Raw genomic sequence first — 20,922 nt, forward strand, 5'->3', positions numbered from 1 at the left:
GACACCTGTTGATTGGCTGCTTTGCAGCCTTTCAAAAAGCGCCAAGAAAGCGACGAACACCGAACCCAGACTTTTACGAAAATGTTCGGGTTCGGGTCCGTGTCACGGACACCCCAAAATTCGGTACGAACCCGAACTATACAGTTCAGGTTTGCTCATCCCTATTCACAAGGGTGATCAGAGGTGAGAGCTGCAATGTTCTTCTTTTGTTCTATACTAACAGGCAATGCATTAGAATACAGACCCCCAAAAGTTGAAGTCCCCGAGTGGGACAGAAATAAAGTGTAAAAAAAAAAGTTAAAAAAGTGTTTTTAATAGAAAAAAAATAAGTTTCAAGTAAAAAAATGAAAAAAAAGCCCCTTTCCCCAGATTTCATAATAAAAAAATTAAATTAATGGAAAAACACACATTAGGCATCTCTGCGTCCATAACGACCGGCTCTATGAATATATCACATGATCCACCCCGTCTGATAAACACCATAAAAAAATAAAATAAAAACTGTCATAAAAGCAATATTTGTCACCTTACATAAAAAAAGTGCAACACCAAGGGATCAAAAAGGCGTATGTTGAGCAAAATGGTACCAATAAAACGTCACCTCATCCGGCAAAAAATTAGACCCTACATAAGAAAATGTTAAAAAAAATATAGCTCTCAGAACATGGAGACATCATTATTTTCTTTCAAATATGCTACAGTCCTGATCAAAAGTTTAAGACCTCTTGAAAAATGGCAAAAAATCATATTTTACATTGTTGGATCTTAGCAAGGTTCCAAGTAGAGCTTCAACATGTAACAAGAAGAAATGAGAGTGAGACAAAACATTTTTTAAGCATTCAATTAATTGAAAATAACTAATAAACTGAAACAGGGCTGTTTTTCAGCTGATCCAAATTTTAGGACCACATGCCTTTAAAAGGCCAAATCTGTGCAAAGATGTGGATTCATTGTCAATTTCTGTCAGGCAGTCACATGTTGTGATGGCAAAGGCAAAAAAACTCTCCCTTTTTGAACGTGGTCGAGTTGTTGAACTGCACAAGCAGGGTCTCTCACAGCGTGCCATCGCTGCTGAGGTGGGACACAGTAAGACAATCACTTGGAATTTCTTAAATGATCCTGAGGGTTATGGAACAAAAAAGTTAAGTGGAAGACCCCCAAAAAATTAATCAGCACTGAGCCGGAGGATCCAATTGGCTGTCCGTCAAGACACTGGACGATCCTCGACCCACATTAAGGCCCTTACTGGTGCTGACTACAGCCCCATAACCATCAGACGGCATCAGAGACTGAAGGGCTTCAAAAACAAAAAATGTCTTCAAAGACCTTGTCTCCTTAAACGCCACAGAACTGCATGTTTGGTCCTGGTGGTTTCTAACGTTACTGGCATGACAAGCAGATCCCACCTGAGATGTTTTCTACGTGCCACAGTAGAGGGGGAGCGCCATAATTGTCTGGGGTGCTTTTTCCTTCAGTGGAACAATGAAGCTTCAGGAAGTGCAGGCGGCGTCAAACGGCCGCTGGCTATGTCCAGATGTTTCAGAGAGCATTCCTCATGACTGAAGGCCCTAGTCTGTGTGGTAACGACTGGGTTTTTCAACAGGACAACGCTACAGTACACAATGCCCGCAGGACAAGGGACTTCTTCCAGGAGAATAACATCACTCTTTTGGACCATCCTGCGTGTTCCCCTGATCTAAATCCAATTGAGAACCTTTGGTGAGGGATGGCAAGGGAAGTTTACAAAAATGGACAACAGTTCTAGAAGGTAGATGGCCTTCGTGCTGCCGTCTTCACCACTTGGAGAAATGTTCCCACCTCATGGAAACGCTTGCATCAAGCATGCCGAAACGAATTTTTGAAGTGATAAACAATAACGGCAGAGCTACTCATTACTGAGTTCATGTTTGGAAGTTGGATTTCTGTTTTGCGGGGGTTTATATTTTTTTGGGAGGTGTAGTCCTAAACTTTTGATCAGCTGAAAAACAGCCTGTTTCAGTTTATTCGTTGTTTTCATTAAATTAAATGCTCAATTTTTTTTTGTCTCACTCCCATTTCTTCTTGTTGCATGTTGAAGCTCTACTTGGAACCTTGTTAAGATCCATCCATGCTAAATATGATTTTTCAAGTAGTTTTAAACTTTTGATCAGGACTGTATTATTGTGTTAAAGTGAAATAAATAAAAAGTATACATATTAGGTATCTCAGCGTCTTTAACAACTAGCTCTCTAAAAATATCATATGACCTAACCTCTCAGGTAAATTAAGACATTTTTGTCACCTTACATCACAAATAGTGCAACACCAAGCGAAGAAAAAGGCATATGTCAAACAAAATGATACCAATAAAACCATCACCTCATCCCACAAATATAGTGAGACCCTACATAAGAAAATCGCTCAAAAAACAAAACAAAACTATAGCTCTCATGAAACATGGAGACACAAAACATCATTACCGTATTTTCTTTCAAATATGCTATTATTGTGTTAAAGTGAAAAAAAAAAAAGTATACATATTAGGTATCGTCGCATCCGTTACAACCAGCTCTATAAAAATTTCACATGACCTAACCCCTCAAGCGAACACTGTAAAAAAAAGGGAAAAAAAATGAATTTTTGTCACTTTATATCACTAAAAGTGCAACACCAAGCGATCAAAAAGGCGTATGTTGAAGAAAATGGTACCAATAAAAGTCATCTCATCCTGCAAAAAATTTTGACCCTACCTGAGAAAATTTGTTAAGAAATTTAAAAAACTGACTCTCAGACAATGGAGACACTAAAATATGATTTTATTGCTTTAAAACTGCTATTATTTTGCTAAAGTGAAAAAAAAAAATGAAAAAGTAGACATATTAGGTATTGCCGTGTCCATAACAACCTGCTCTATAAAAATATTACATGACCTAACCCCTCAGGTGAACACAATTTTGTGTCACCTTACATCATCAAGCGATCAAAAAGGTATATGCCCCCCAAAATAGTACCAATCAAACCATCCCCTCATCCCACAAAAAAATGACACCCTACCTGAAACAATCGGTCAAACAATAAAAAAAAAGCTATGGCTCTCGGACTATGGAGACACTAAAACATCATTTTTTGGTTTCAAAAATTGTATTATTGTGTAAAACTTAAAAAAATAAGAAAAAGTATACATACAGTTGCAAGAAAAAGTATGTGAACCCTTTGGAATGATATGGATTTCTGCACAAATTGGTCATAAAATGTGATCTGATCTTCACAACAATAGACAATCACAGTCTGCTTAAACTAATAACACACAAATAATTAAATGTTACAATGTTTTTATTGAACACACCATGTAATCATTCACAGTGTAGGTGGAAAAGGTATGTGAACCCTTGGATTTAATAACTGGTTGAACCTCCTTTGGCAGCAATAACTTCAACCAAACATTTCCTGTAGTTGCAGATAAGACATGCACAACAGTCAGGAGTAATTCTTGACCATTCCTCTTAACAGAACTGTTTCAGTTCAGCAATATTCTTGGGATGTCTGGTGTGAATCGCTTTCTTGAGGTCATGCCATAGCATCTCAATCGGATTGAGGTTAGGACTCTGACTGGACCACTCCATATTTTCTTCTGTTTAAGCCATTCTGTTGATGTACTTCTATGCTTTGGGTCGTTGTCCTGTTGCAACATCCATCTTCTGTTGCGCTTCAGCTGGAGGACAGATGGCCTTAAGTTCTCCTGCAAAATGTCTTGATAAACTTGGGAATTAGCAATCGCAAGTTTATCAATGATAGAAATCCATCCAGGCCCTGACGCAGCAAAGCAACCCCAAACCATGATGGCCCCACTACCATACTTCACAGTTGGGATGAGGTTTTGATGTTGGTTTGCTGTGCCTCTTTTTCTTCACACATAGTTGTGTGTGTTTCTTCCAAACAACTCAACTTTGGTTTCATCTGTCCACAGAATATTTTGCCAGTACTGCTGTGGAACATCCAGGTGCTCTTGTGCAAACTGTAAACATGCAGCAATGGTTTTTTTTTGGACAGCAGTGGCTTCCTCTGTGGTATCCTCCCATAAAATCAATTCTTGTTCAGTGTTTTACTTATCGTAGAGATGTTAGCATATACCAGAAACTTTTGTAAGTCTTTAGCTGTCACTCTAGGGTTCTTCTTCACCTCATTGAGCAGTCTGCGCTGTGCTCTTGCAGTCATCTTTACAGGATGGCCACTCCTAGAGAGACTAGCAGCATTGCTGAACTTTCTCCATTTAAAGATGGAGGCCTCCAAGTCTACCAGTTTATATGGCAGTAGTTGGCAGGCTAGCAGTTCTGACAAGTCAACGGTCTGCTGTTGGGCAAGAGGGTTATCTGGCGTCATCATCTTTTTTCGCTTGAACATTTGGGGCAAGGAAGCCTGCCTTTTGCCAGATGAATGCGACGACGGCACGTTGGAAGGTGGAGTGGATAATAACTGGGAGGAGATAGGAGAAGGAGAAGAGGCAGGACGGTGAGCACCGGGAGTGTAGCTTTGTGGGTTCTGATGGTGTTGCTCCCACTGGGCTCGGTGATGGGAGGACAGGTGCCTGCTTAAGACGGTCTTCCCTAGGTGAGTGTTGGGCTTACCACGACTTATGCGTTGACAGCACAGGCTGCAGATGGCAACACTATTGTCAGCGGCGGACACATAAAAAAAAGCCCACACTGTGGAGCCATGTGCCCGGCGTCCTAGGAGCGCCAGATGTGACCGTGCATGGTGGATGTTTAGTTCCAGATACATTAGTAGTCTGCTTTTTGCCTCCTGTGCACTGTAAGTTCTGCCTGCTTCTCCTCCCTATCTGCTGATCTGTCTCTCCCTCTGAACCCCCCCTCCTCTTCCTCTCTTGTGGGAATTCACGTGACGTCCATCGACACGTCATCATGGGATTCGTCACCTTCACCACCACTGACATTAGAGATCTCGGAGTAGGCTGCAACAGCGGGGACCACCCTCCTTGAGCTGATCTGGGTACTGTCATCAGACTCCTGGGTGGCGACCATTGATACCTCCTCTTCCTGATCCGATGCCAAGAATAGCTGAGCATCGGTAAGGTCTTGGAATGTATGGGAAAATCATTCTTTTGACTCGAGCGGAGGGGATATGGTGGTGGTGGTGTCTTTGGGGGTGGACACAACAGAGAGTGAAAAGGGTGCAGATAGAGAGGATGAGGAGGGTGCAGAAGCGGAAGGCTTAGTGAGTCACTCAACCAAGTCTGGTACGTCCTTTGACGTAATTGCACGCACCTTCTGCAACTTCCCACTTAGGCTCTGGCCTGGTACACCTGCCCGACCCCTACCACCCCTGCGGAGTAGCCTGCCTCTTCCTCTGCCTGTCATTTTCAAAATGACTCTGTGATAAAAGTCCTTATAGAAGACCAGTATTTGCGGAAGAAGATATATCACACCCCTGCTTCAATCAGTTTTTTGGGGAGGCAACTGGTAAATCACACCAGTAGAAATTAATTATTCAAATAGTGTTTTTCACTCTGTGTAGATGTGGTAAAACACAGCAAAACCGCAGACAAATGCTGCGCTACCTAAATGCACTATATAGAGCGTATATTATTGGTATATAAAATCCCTGCTTCAATCAGTTTTTTGGGGGGGCAACTGGTAAATCACACCAGTAGAAATTATTTCTTCAAATAGTGCTTTTTACTCTGTGTAGATGCGGTAACGCAGCAAAACCGCAAATAAATGCTGCACTACCCAAATGCACTATATAGAACATATATTATTGATAAATAACACCCCTGCTTCAATCAGTTTTTTTGGGGGGGGGCAACTGGTAAATCACACCAGTAGAAATTATTTGTTCAAATAGCATTTGGCACGCTGTGTGGCTGCAGTATCACAGCAGAACCGCACACAACTGCTGCACAATACAATTGCACTATAATATACTTTCTATGTTAGAAAGTATATTATAAATATATTACACCCCTCAGTATGTCACACCAATCGATAGCACACCAATACTAGTCCTTAAAAGGACTTTTGTGACCCTATTATCTAGCAATTTGTGTCCTTAACAGTCTGTCTCTGCTCCACACAGCAACCTCTTGCTACACTGGCAAAAGACTGAATGTAAAATGGCGGCCAGATCGGGTTTATTTATAAAGTAGGAGGTATGTCCATGTGCTGAAATGTCTCAATTGGCTGTCCTGTACCACCTGATGGATGTGTCATGGGTCAAAGTTCTTCACAATGTAAAATAATATGGCGGGCACGAATATCACCATATGTTCGCATGTTCGGCGAATCGCGAATGCGCAAAGTTCGCCGCAAACCGACCGCCAGGTGAACCGCAAGGCCATCTCTAATACTAACCACACTCCCTAAGGTATTAAAGATACTGGCACAAGAAAATACAAAGGCTGGGGTGAATAAAAAATAAAAATCGGGTAGAAAAATAATAACCCGGAACCAGCAAAGCCAGAAAACAGACTCACCTCAAATAGGTAGTGTGCAGAAATAACCAGGATGGCGCTACTGTCACTTTCCTTCCCATTTTAAATGGCTTATATATTTTTTTTATCATGTTACAATAAAAATGTATATATTTTTATAATGGTACTGTGTGAGCCTTATTTTTCTGTTGTTGCTGGATATACTCAGGAACTTGTACCGAACCATTTGATTAGTTGGCCTGTTACTTTGTCCCAAATTTTTGGGTGGGTACCTACCCTCTTTTGTAATAGGGTCATTCATGGTCTGTTTTTCTATTTAATGTAAGGGTTCATCAGGGGGACTTCAAATGGGACATGGCATCTAAAAACCAGTCCAGCAAAATCTGCCTTTCAAAAACCATATGGCGTTCCTTTTTTGTTGCACCCTGCTGTGTGCCCTTACATCAGTTTACGACCACATGTTGGGCGTTTCTGTAAAACGCAGCCTTCTAACGTCCTGAACAAATAAAATGACATTTACAAAATTATGCCAACATAAAGTAGACATATGGGGAATGTTATGTAATAAATATTTTATGAGGTATCACTTTCTGTTTTAAAAGCCAAGAAATTAAAATTTTGAAAATTGTGCATTTTTCTAAATTTTTGATAAATATGGGACCGTTTCATAAATAAAGGTGGACTATATTGACTCAAATCTATGACTATAATGAAGTACAATGTGTCACGAGAAAACAGTCTCATAATGGCTTGGATAAGTAAAAGTGTTCCAAAGTTATTACCACATAAAGTGACACATGTCAGATTTGCTGAAAATTACCTGGGCAGAAGGGTGAAAACTGGCCCGGGGTAGAAGGGGTTAAGTGTAGTATAAATGTTATGGTCAGTCAATAGTCTAGTGTAAACACTGCAGTCAGTCAGTGGTCATCTCCAGTGACACTTCAGTGTCAGAGGGAGGCAGCCTTGCAGTGTAATGCTTCCATCTAGTGGCCACAGTATTTATTTCTTGTCTATAATAGGAGAGATAATTAAAGCATTCAGAACCTTCTCTCGCCTCTCTAAACTTCAGCCTCGTACAGCACTAGGTGTGAGTGGACAGCAGCTGCTCAACCTAGTTTGGGTCATAGCTTAGAGTCTACTCATATATCAAGGGGAGAAAAACAGAACTGGATCGCACATCCACAATGCTATTCTTAGATCTAATTGAACTCGCTTTTCAGCGCAATATTAAAGTGTACAGCCCCCAATACTGCAGATGGCCATCTGTGCGACTAGATTCCTCAGTGTATGCGCAATGACTGCCGAGTTGCCCTCATTCTTACGAGTGCTGATTACTGGATGGTCACCCTGCTATATCCCTACTATAAGGACAACAAGCCATCCTTAGTTCCATCACTGGAGCGCGATTGGAAGATGTGCGAGTACAAGCGCACTACTGATGGCATTCCCATATGACAGCGGGGGATCAATGGAATCACAAGGCGGAGGCGGAAGTCACCAACGCAGCTGGGGCACCACCAGCACCTCAGAAGGGAGGACTAGCATGGCCAAAATGTGGAAAACCTTTGTCAGCTCACCCTAACATCCAGCACCACCATCTGATATGGACCGTCTTGACAGGAGGCAGCATTTCAGCAACACTGCTGAACAGTACTTGTGAAAACATCTGCACATACTGACTGATAGGTCTGCCCCATTTATCTTCTGGGTCTCTAAATTCGGCACTTGCCCTGTGACAAGTTTATTGTCCAAACAAAAAAAAAGTAAGGGAAATTAAAAAAATATATAAAATTATTGGCTACCTCCTCAGCTTCTTCCACCTGCACCACCATGTCTGCCTCCTCCACTCTGACAACCACCTTCTGGCTCATGATTATTATGTCTTATATTGGCAGAGTAAAGAAGTATACTGGCCACACCAAAAAAATGGCTATAGATCACACACAGAATTAACAAATACAGTTTTTTTTAAAAAGAGAAACCCATCCACAAAAACAGTGTTGGCTTCCTCCTCTGCCTCTTCCACCTACACCACCACGTCTACAGCCTCCTCAACTTCCTACTGCAATTGGACCTCCACCTCCTGGTTCAAATATTATTTTTTATTTTGATGTATTTGATGTATTTAAGTGTATGTATTTAAAGTATAACTGTCGTATTTTTTTAAAAAAAAATTGTATTGGATTGTGGTGATTAATATCTCCTTGGTGGCCCTATTTCAACTTTTCACTGTGTACTCAATTACCCCTTAATTCCACAGTTTTGTTCCCTGTACTGCCTACTTTTACCTGTGCTTAAAATCAGGTTGCTATGCAGGGTCTGTCTATCTGTTGAAGGACGGAGGATGCAGAAGCACGCAGCGTGCAAGGTCCGATTACAGACAGCCAGGGACTGTAAGTAAATGATTAAAGCCAGGTCCTCCCCAGCAGCTGATAACAGTGCCTGGGCTGTGTGCACTTCTCCTTGTCCCTGCACTTGGCAGACGCTCCCTCACTCAGCTGACTGGGACAATGCAGAGTCCAAGCAGCGCACAACAGGGAAGGGAGATCTGCCGTCTGCTCAGTGTATAAATGAAAGCAACATGTGGTAAGAGGACCCCTTTGTGCTGCAGGAGATTAACCCTTTAGGGGGAAGGCTCTGGTTACTGACACTTTTGGGGGGCTATTGTTACTGGCTAGTGAGGGCAGGCGGGATTAGCCTCAGGGTGAGGGCAGTGGCAGCCATCTTAACTGAATAGTGAAATTGCAGTTTTATGCAGACTGGTTGCTAAGGGCTGAATCTTATTAAATATGGGGGTAAGTCAGTCTAATAGTAACTGATTCTGGAATATCATGTTATTAGTAACTACATATATGAAAATTGAAATTAGGGTCTAAGTGTGACAGTTATTCTTTAAGTCATTTCCCTATCCACATTTGTTTGAAGTGCAATTGTACTCCTCTTTCTCCCCTTTATTTTAAACTCTCGTATGGCAAGAGATAGCACTCTATGTCTCTGACTAGTGTGCCCCAACAAAAAGATTACTGAACAGACAGCCCTGGAGTCTTTCGTAGGTTCACAGGGATGAATGTAGACAGCTGCCCCAGTCCACAGTTAGGTCACTAGCAAACTGCTGATACAATCATAAGAAGGGGTTACAACTAGGTTCAGAGCTTCCTCTGACCTTGATTTTAGAGTAGGAGCTCACTTGAAGAATTTGAGCTGTTAATAACAGCTGTTAGTAACTTACTCCAGTAACTCCAAAAGATGTCACTGCAGACTGAGGATCTGCACAGCCCACTGTCAAAAGGATGGTGGGTGGTCGTTAGGTAAACACAAAGAAAACATTATCTTGTGAAAGATATCTAAGGCCTAGTTCACACGAATGTGAGTGATCCGTGGTCATATTGTGGCCCGCAAATTGCGGGCCACAATACACAGCCACAGTTTCTTGTGCATTCCGAATCACGGATGCGGACCCATTAACTTCAATGGGTCCGCAAATCTGGAATTGCGGAACGGCCGCATGGAACGGGACCCCTCGGAAGCACTACGGAGTGCTTCCGTGGGGTTGTGTCCCGTACTTCCGTTCCGGAAAAAAAAAAAAAAAGAACAGATCCTATCTTTTTGCGGAAAGGGTGGATTGCGGACCCGTTAAAGTGAATGGGTTCACGATCCGATGCGGCTGACCCAGGGCCTGCGATTGTGCATTGCAGCCAGCAATTTGCGGCCCGCAGCACAGGCACGGGTCACACACGTTCGTGTGAACTCAGCCTTAGGCCTCATGCACACGACCGTTGTGTGCATTCGTGGCCGTTGTGCCGTTTTCCGTTTTTTTTTCGCGGACCCATTGACTTTCAATGGGTCCGTGGAAAAATTGGAAAATGCACCGTTTGGCAGCCGCATCCGTGATCCGTTTTTCCTGGCCGTGGAAAAAATATGACCTGTCCTATTTTTTTCACGGCCAACGGTTCACGGACCCATTCAAGTCAATGGGTCCGTGAAAAAACACGGATGCACACAAGATTGTCATCCGTGTCCGTGATCCGTGTCCGTGATCCGTGTCCGTGATCCGTGTCCGTTTTTTCCTATCATTTCAATGGCAAACTTGACTTAGATTTTTTTTTTCCATTTTTCATGTCCGTGGATCCTCCAAAAATCAAGGATAACCCACGGACGAAAAAACGGTCACGGACCTACGGACCACCTTTTTGCGGACCTTAAAAAAAAAACGGTCGTGTGCATGAGGCCTAAGGCTACTTTCACACTAGTGACAGCCTTCTCTGGCAGGCTGTTCCGGCGGGGGTATAGCCTGCCGAATCCGTGCTGCTTCTAGTGCACCATGCAGCCAGAAGTCAGCTCCCACCCCATTCACTATAATGGGGGCGGGACGGAATAATACTACGACGGTGCGGACCTCCGGCGGCATGGTGCACTAGCAGAAGCATGGATCTGGCAGGCTTTTCCCCTGCCGGAACAGCCTGCTGAAGAAGGCTGCCACTAGTGTGAAAGTAGCCTAAGGCTAGGTCTACACAATGACATTTGTCGCTCAACAATTTTTATAATGGTAGTCTATGGTGTCGCACTGCAACAGGCGACAAGCTGCGACTGCGATAGTCGCAAAAAAATCCATTCAAGATGGATTTTTCTGCGACTGTCACGTCGCAGTATGTCGCAGTGCGACACCATAGACTACTATTATAAAAATTGTCATGTGACATTGGTGCAACAAAATGTTGCGCAAAAAATGTTGCAGTGTAGTTGTGCCTTGTCGCGCAACAAATGTCATCGTGTAGACCTAGCCTAAAGAACAAATCTTTAAGGCAAACTGGTAACATCTTCAAAGGTTCCCTTTTGGAAATGCGCAAGATTATGTAAATATATTAATTGGCATCATATGTAGGTAATAAACTATAATAAAAAAAACATAGTGAGCACGATAAACTGTTTATGCCAAGCTTTATAAAATAAATGCAAATAAGAGTCACATTTTATAACATATAGCAGGAATCATTAAACCAACAGCTTCAAATATTGACTTTTCTAAAAACAAAAAATGGGCACAGCTATTTTTTTGTGTAGCTCCAGTAAATTATACCCTTAAACAGTATGAAATAACTCGAAGACAAGTCCATCTGCTTTGAATAATTTTTAATTTCCTCTTCTGTCTTTCTCCCATTAGCCATTCCTTTGAGATTTCTACTAAATTCTTTCATTTAGTTTATCCCATCTGTATCCAATTACATAGGTCCTTAACAGAGCAAAATATATTGCTTTATGGTCATTTTCAAGCATAAACTTTGCAAGGTGTAACAATAGGTATCCAGAATTGTGCTCACCTTAGGTAAATACACTTGTGCACACAGTCTGCAAAGAACACTTATCCCTAGCTCTCTCTTTACTCCATTTACTTACAGCACTTCTATTCACCAGTTCTTAATGTATTTGACTATGCAAATTAAACAATTGTAAACCACATTAGTAGATCTTAAGAAAAGGTACAGCACTGGTAGTATATACAAAGTGCAATCATATCAATAGATTATACAATAAGCAAGTACACATTATCTATAATGAAACAAGCAAAGCCATTAGGCCAGTAAGCACAGTATACCCTATCCAATTTTTTTTTATGTAAAACATTATTTTCCCAAAACCAACAATAGAAAACGGATTAAACATTTCAACCATTTGTGACCGCTCATTTAAATGAATAATCAATATTGCATTGTTAATCTTCCCAAAGTAACCATCAGAGTTATTGTATTGTGCCATACAGTAAAATACATTTGACTGCCACCTAAAGGACTAAATGAATACCCTTGGAAGCCACCAGGGTGGTGGAGTCCACAAGACCATAGCAGGGTCTATGGAAATGTAATGGAATAAACAGGCCTGTAGCAAATCAAGTACCTCCACATCCCACCCTGCTTTCATATCAAATCATATTTCTTTACAAAAAGGCTTTATTTTAGAACAATCCCACAGAGCATATAGCATGTTAGCTTTTTCCCCTTTCCCTTAAAAACAATACATTATTGTTTCCTTTCGACCATCAATATAGTCCAGTGCCTTATGGGAATATAGTCTATTAACTTGCAACCCCCCCCCCCCTCCCCCTTCTAACCATTTCCATCCAACCAACTAAACAACCCAAGAAAAAAAAATGAAAAAAAATCACCTTGGCGATGGAGGACTGGCCAGAGGGAGAGCGAGAGAGAACCTCCCAACTCCCTCCAACCCGACCCACCCTAATCTATCCTCTCAGTTCACGTCTTTACTCCTCCACATCATCCTAGCCCACACCGCCTTAGTCTTTTTATAGAGCCAATTATTAGTAATACATATTCTCAGATAGGATAGTAATTTCCCGATTACCATGCTTTCATTTATCTACTGAGTAATATTACTTATATGACCTGTGAGGATTCGCTCTGGTAGTTAGGATAAGCGGGTGCAGTACAGAGGCAAAATACAAGTTCGCAATTCAAATTTCAGTGTTTATTCACACATAATGACAAAAACAAAACATCACTTTTGCAGTGTTGGTGTTACTTCACACCCAATGCCAAGTTAATAAAACAAAAGTCACCTTGGTGGCAGTTCTGCCTCAGAAACTTTAAATACAGGCTTTAGGCGGCCTGTTCCCCTGACATACGGGTCTGGGCTCTCCAGACCAGCACAGGCCCCAGATCCCAGTACACAGACCTTCTGAGCTCAACTGTCAGACGGAGGTAATCCTTTCCACCTGGCAGTGCTGGCTGGTTTTTATGCCTGGCAAAACCCGGCCTGGAATGTGGGGAGTAGTCACCCACACAGCACTTTGACTACTTCCAGTAAGAGCCGTCCCGGATCAGCTATAACAGCCATGCTAAGTACCAAGGTGTCAAACAGCAACAGCTGCTGACACATAAAAACCGTCTCTTACTCCACTGAGACCAGGAACCTCTGTGACACATACCTATCATCCACGATGATTCCTTGTACCTTCTTAAATACAGTACCTCCCCCCTTTGTTCAACCCTGAGGGGGTGAACACATGACATATAGCATACTCGGAACAGGGCATCCATGTTTCCTTGCAACTGGCCTGCCCTGTGTTCTATGGAGAACTTAAAGTTTTGTAAGGACAGGAACAACCTGGTGACTTGGGCATTTTTCTTTGGCCTGGCTCATCCACTTGAGAGGGGAGTGGTCGGTCACCAGGCGGAATGTTCTCTCCAACAAATGATAGTGGAGAGATTCAAGTGCCCACTTGATAGCCAGGCACTCTCTCTCCACTATACTATACCGGGTCTTGGCTGGGATGAGCTTGCGGCTGAGAAAGACAATGGGATGCTCCTCCCCGTTGACTTTATGAGACTGTACAGCACCGAGGCCTACTTCGGAGGCATCGGTCTGTACTATAAACTCCCTTTTGAAGTCTGGCATCACCAAAACTGGGGACCTGCACAGGGCCGACTTCAAAGCAGAGAAAGCCTCTTCCGCCCGATCATCCCAGCAAACCATCACTGACTTGTGTCCCTTCAAGAGCCCTGTCAATGGTGCAGCCACCGTAGCAAAGTGGGGGATAAACCTCATGTAATAGCCCACCATTCCCAGAAATGACTTTACATGACTAGTGGTGACAGATCGGGGTCAATTTCGTATTGCCTCTATTTTGTTCATTTTGGGTCCTAAACTCTCGATAAGCTCATCCACCCGGGGCATGGGATACGCATCGAATTTGGAAATCTCGTTCAGTTTACGAACATTGTTACAGAACCGTAACGTCCCGTCTGGCTTGGGTATTAAGACTATAGGACTGGAAAAAAAGGGGGTTAGTCAGCACATCCCAATGCGCAGGTGCACGCTGACATGGCTAAAAACCGAGAAAAAAAAAAAGACAATGCAACAGCACCCTGCAAACCAGATAAAGTACAATAATGCCATAGTCACAAAAAATATTATAGCGCTAATGCTACGCTTATTTATAAAGTGAGATGCTTGGCAAATGCATTTTGTACAAAACCATTTGAGCCCGTCTGCTGAACGTCAAGGCGATCTCTGTAAGACGGGTCCTAACACTAAATACTACCTGTTATGTGCCATAATGGCCGCCATAAGATTCAGGAAGTGTTGGATCCACATGGATCCACGTGGATCCACGTGGTCCACTCTGCCTTTTACCATTTTTGGTGCCATAAATGCATCCATTACTTACAAGGGATGCAGGTACCAACATGCATGCCGAGCCCACTCCATACATTTTCTTGTGCCAGACAGCTTCCAATGAATGTAGTGAGAGCAGGCCACAGCTTTATACTGAAACTAATTAAAATCAGCCTATGGGGCAGACAGGCTAATCAGAAGTGCACGACTCGCTGGAGTAAATAAAAGGGGGTTAGTCAGCACATCCCAATGTGCAGGGGCACGCTGCCATGGCTTACAATGATAAAAGGCAGAGTGGTCCCAGCATGCATGTGGAGCCAACACTTCCTGAACTTTACGGTGGCCATTATGGCGCATAACAGGTAGTATTTAGTGTTAGGACCCATCTTACAGACGTTCGGCAGACAGGCTCAAATAGTTTTGTACAAAATGCATTTGCCAAGCATCTCACTTTATAAATAAACGTAGCATTAGCGCTATAATATTTTTTGTGACTATGGCATTATTGTACTTTATCTGGTTTGCAGGGTGCTGTTGCATTGTCTTTTTTTAAATATAGGACTGGCCCACTCACTTTTAGACTCCTCAATGACATCTAGTCTCAGCATTAACTGCACGGTATGGTTTTAACCGGACTTTGGCCTGAGGTTCCGTGACAGTCATGCTGGATTGTGGAAGTGTGTCCAGGGAGGTCTGAGAACACATCCGTGTTCCGACTAACAAACTCCCTGGCCTCGTGAGCCTGTTTAGAGGAGAGGCTGTCAGCAACTTTTACAGTGGCCACCGCTTCCCTTGCATCAGACAAAAGGTCCGGAACCTCTTCCCCTAGAAAACCCGGACACGGGCTGTATTCCGTAGAGGTCTCCCTATCCTTCCACGGGTTAAGCAAATTGACATGGTAGTTCTGTTCCGGCTTTCGTCGCCCTGGCTGGTGTACCTTGTAGTTCACCTCTCCAACTTTCTCGAGTACCTCGTAGGGCCTCTGCCACCTATCCAGTAACCTACTGTCCACAGTTGGTACCAGAACCAAAACCCAATCACCCGGGTTAAAGATCCGGATCCAAACCTGCCATCTATAGACACGACTGTGGGTTCACTGAGCTGCCTCCATATGCTCCCTAACAAGAGGCAACACTGTCTCTATCTGTTCTTGTATCTGGATAACGTACGCAATAACACTTTTATACGGAGTGGGGTGTTGTTCCCATGCCTTTTTGGCTACATCCAAGAGACCGTGAGGGTGCCTGCAATATAGCAGTTTGAAGGGCGAGAACCCAGTAGAGGCCTTTGGTACCTCTCGCACTGCGAACATGAGATAGGGCAGAAGAAGGTCCCAGTCCTTCCCAACTTTAGCCACCACCCTTTAGCCCCCACATATTTTTTTATGTTCAGTTAAACCTTTCTACCAGACCGTCTGTTTGCGGATTGGTAAACGGACGTCCGTAGCTGTTTTATGTGCAGAAACTTACAGAGTTCCCTCATAACCTTGGACATAATAGTGGTCCCCTGATCAGTCAGAACCTCTTTAGGTAGCCCCACTCGGGAGAACATTTCCATTACCTCCTTAGCTATCAGTTTAGCTGATGTATGTCGCAGCGGCAACGCCTCTGGGTACCGAGTGGTGTAGTCTAGGCAGGGCCAGCGCTATAATAAGGCAGACCAAGCAGCTGCCTCAGGAAGCAGAGACTGGGGGGAGGAAAAATGAAACTTTTTTTTTTTAAATACCCCGTATTTTTCTCCCCTGGGTAGTATGGGGCGAATACTAATGAAGCGTTTACATTTTGGAAGCGCTTCATTAGTACTGGAGGACCGGGAAGCAGTGAAGGATCTGTACTCACCACTTCCTGGTCCTCCGCTCGGCTGTCTGCTGTAAAGGGCTGCGCAACATGTGACTTCACTGTGTGCAGCCTTCACAGCTGACAGCCGAGAACCAGGAGAGAGAGCGCTGGTGGTGAGGAGCGGCAGCGTCCAAGAGAAGGAGAGGTAAGTTATTTTTATTTTATTTGTGCTGATAGCTGACATGGGGGCATGATGGCTGGCATGGTGGCTGACATGGGGGAATGATAGCTGAAATGGGGGCATGATGGCTGACATGGGGGCATGATGGCAGACATGGGGGAATGATGGCAGACATGGGGGCATGATCTGAGGCATTGGGGGTCTGATCTGAGGTCTGATTAACATTGGGGGTCTGATTCAGGGGCGGACTGGGCCGGGGGGCAGGGGGGCAATTCCCCCCTGGGCCTCTCTGTTAGCTCATTGTCCTGGCCGGCCGGCTGGGCTGGAATGATCTGTGACTGAGTCTGTCAGGCTCAGCACTGCGGCCTGCGGAGGGAGACGGGGAGCAGGGGAGGCGTGCGGCCGGCAGCCTATCAGAGAGGCCGCCGGACCGGTGCAGGCGATGCGATGACGTCATCGCGCCGCCTGACTGAGCCGCTGTGCGGCCGTAAAGTAAGGACATCGACAGCAGCTCTGGAGGCGGGACGGGAGTATTTCAGTGAAGGTGCTGGAGGTAGGAGGTAAGTATAAGTCTGACTGGCTTTTTTTTTCTTCTTCTTCTCATTTCTGTCACTGATAGGGGGCCCTATCTGGCTACTGGCACATTATAGGGGGGGGGGCCCTATCTGGCTACTGTCACATTATAGGGGGGGCCCTATCTGGCTACTGTCACATTATAGGGGGGCCCCTATCTGGCTACTGGCACATTATAGGGGGGCCCCTCTGGCTACTGGAACATTATAGTGGGGGGGCCTATGGGCTACTGGCACATTATAGGGGGCCCTATCTGGCTACTGGCACATTATAGGGGGGGCTATGGCTACTGGCACATTATAGGGGGGCCCTATATGGCTACTGGCACATTATAGGGGGGCCCTATATGGCTACTGGCACATTATAGGGGTGTCTCTATATGGCTACTGGCACATTATAGGGGGGGGCTATGACTACTGGCACATTATAGGGGGGCTATGGCTACTGGCACATTATGGGGGAGTATGGCTACTGGCACATTATATAGGGGGGCTATGGCTACTGGCACATTATGGGGGAGTATGGCTACTGGCACATTATATAGGGGGGCTATGGCTACTGGCACATTATAGGGGGGCCTATGGCTACTGTCAGATTATAGGGGGGCCTATTGGCTACTGGCACATTATAGGGGGCACTATGGGGACATTAGCTCAACTGGGGACATTACAAGGGTGTATTTTTGGCACTGTCTATTATAAGGAGAATTATTACTACTGGGAAGGGGGCATTATGGTGGGCTTTATTACTCCCCCATGGTATGAGCCCCTAGTAAGCAGCACCAGCCTCTCTCTGCTCTGCTATCCCTCTGCCCCTTCTCCAAATCCTTGTTATTATATTTTTCTCATTAGGATAAAACACATCAGCTCTGCCGAGCCCCCGGCCAAAGTGTGGAGGTGTCCGAGATCCCCAAGGGTCAAGCCAAGTAATTGTAAGTTTTCATATGAAATATGTTTATGTTATACACATGAAGCATATACCATGCCCCACAATATACAGTTTCTTCTGCAAAAGTCATCAGGTGTCATGGGGGGGGGGGGGGGGACACAGAGCAGCACCCAGCAGGGAGGAGAGAATACACAGATGCAACACTGTATCAGCCAGAAAATGACACTTTCGGCGGCTGATGTATCGGAGCATCCTTAGTCTTTTTTGTTTTCCTGTGTTGTAATTTACATGGCTGACGAAAGTGTCAAGGGGGGGGGGTCAGGAGGAGGCAGGGGAAATGGGTAAGCAGGAGGGGGGCTCAGTGGGCCTCTGGGTGTTACTTGCCCCCTGGGCCAAAAGTTGCCAGTCAGCCCCTGGTCTGATTGCTGGTCTGACCTGAGGTGCAATGGAAAATATTTTTTTCTTATCATCTTCCTCTAAATCCTAGGTGCGTCTTAGAGGGCAAAAAATACGGTCTTCAAACCAGAGATTGTCTGAAGCAGAGAGAAGATACTAGGACCACACAGAGGAGAAGCCAGCTGCTGCAGACGGGACCAGTGTCAGGTGAGCTGTGAGGGGGGGGGGGCAGGGGCACCAAAATGTAGTGTTGGCAAAAATCCTTGCACCGTCTCTAAGTTGTGTTGGTGTCCTCTAGCAGACTTCGGTACTGGGTCTACGAGGTCCATAGCGATACACTCAAACGGTACCTCCATCGGGAGAGGTACCAAGGGACTACGGAAAAGGTGCTGGGGGCTAGTTGCCTGGCAGGTCGGGCAAGGCTTATAGAATTCGTCCACCTCCCTAAACACACTGGGCCAGTAAAACCGTTGTAGAATCCGGTCCTGTGTTTTCTGCATTCCCAGATGACCACCGAGAACATGTTGGTGGGCTAACTCTAACACGAGTTTGCGGTAAGCCTGGGGCACCACTAACTGTTCAATGGGTACACTCCCCAGCTGGTTTACCCAATACAACATATCCTGCTGAACCACAAAATGGGGGAACACCACATCTCCCACCATTACACTCAGTGGGGTTGTCTCCCTCTCTTCCACCAAAGTGGCGGTCACCCCTACCGCTGCCCCTTCGACCTTAGGTTCCCAGGATTCTGGCCTCCCCCCAAAGCAAGGCCACTCTGCTGGGGTTACCCCTGTCTCATGGGTATCAGTCACTTTCGTAGCAGGTCAGAGTGCCTGGAAAGCAGGGAAGTCTCTGCCTATTATAAGTTCGTAGTGTAAGTTTGTGTCAACTGACACTTCGTGAGTCCACCTGCCGGCCCCCGTGGCTAGAGACACCAGAGTGGTGAGATAGTCTTTTAAGTCCCCATGAATGCACATGACCCAGACTTTCCAGCCAGTATACTCAGCGGACCTTACCAGGGGAGCCCTTACTAGGGACACCAGACTCCCTGAGTACAGCAAGGCCTCCGCTGGAGTGTCTTCCACTTCCACCTGGCACAAGTGATTTAGAGTTTCTTGGGTACCCACTGCACACAACTTCCTGGCATATAACAACTGACGGAAGCCATAGTTCGTGTCCATGGGTTCCACCTGATGTGTACAGTCACCTCATACATGGCCAGGCTCCCAACATCGCCAGCAGACTATTGGAGCCGGATCCATACGGGGTACATCCTGGGCGGGTTTGGTTGACACAAGTCGCCAGGTCTGGGGTGGAGATTTGCGGAATTTGATTCCCCCCCTCCCAAAAGAACCCCCTATAGATTCCAGGTAGCCTCATAGTATTCCACCAGGTCGACCATCTGAAGGGCATTACCTGGAGAGACCTGGCCAATACATTGCTGGAGAGGGGGTGGCAAAACCCTCCAGAGCATATCAGCCAATAGTCTATCCAGCATATCCATGGGACTCAGCACCTCAGGCTGTAGCCACTTTTGCAAAAGGTGGAGTAATTCATAATACTGGGGTCTCACGGGCTCAGCTGGCTTAAACCCCCACTGATGTACCTGCTGGGCCCAGACTAACACATTCACCCCCCAGTCTTGCCAAAATTTAACCCTTCACTTTTTGGTAGTAGGACGCTTGATCGTCCGGCAAGTCGAAATACACCTACTGGGAATCGGATGCCAGGAAGGGAGCAACAACCTCAGCCCACTCATCTCGGGGTAACTTCTCCCTTGTGGCCACTTTCTTGTACAATGTCAGTTAGGTGTTTATGTCGTCTGCGGGTGTCATCTTAGGAATCGCCGCACGGACTGCCTTCCAGGCATTGTGGACGTTCGAGGTTGCTCCTGCTGTCTGCAAAGCCATCACATGTTGTAGCAGCAATTAGTTGGTCTCTTGCTGCTGCTTGATAGCCTCCCAGTGTTGCAGGTTTGTCTCTCGCTGCTGCAGATTAGCTTCTATGAGGGCCTTCACAACAGCCTCCATTTTGTCAAGGGACACGGGTTGTAATACCGCTGGTTTGATGTATGACATACCACCGTGCCCAAAAATGCAAACCAAAAAATATTTCAGCGTTCACGCCAGACTCACTGCTGATGCCTGCATCCTCTACCAATTGTGGGGATTCGCTCTGGTAGTTAGGATAAGCGGGCGCAGTACAGAGGCAAAATATAAGTTTGTAATTCAAACTTCAGTGTTTATTCACACATGATGCTAAAGGCAAAACATCACTTTTGCAGTGTTGGTGTTACTTCACACCCAATGGTAAGTTAATAAAACAAAAGTCACCTTTGTGGCAGTTCTGCCTCAGAAAGTTTAAATACAGGCTTTTGGCGGCCTGTTCCGCTGACACACGGGTCTCCGCTCTCCAGTCCAGCACAGGCCCCAGATCCCAGTACACAGACCTCCTGAGCTCCACTGTCAGACGGAGGTAATCCTTTCCACCTGGCAGTGCTGGCTAGTTTTTATGCCTGGCAAAACCCGGCCTGGAACGTGGGGAGT

The sequence above is a fragment of the Bufo gargarizans genome, chromosome 6 (assembly GCF_014858855.1).
Source record: "Bufo gargarizans isolate SCDJY-AF-19 chromosome 6, ASM1485885v1, whole genome shotgun sequence".
Classification (NCBI taxonomy): Eukaryota; Metazoa; Chordata; class Amphibia; order Anura; family Bufonidae; genus Bufo; species Bufo gargarizans.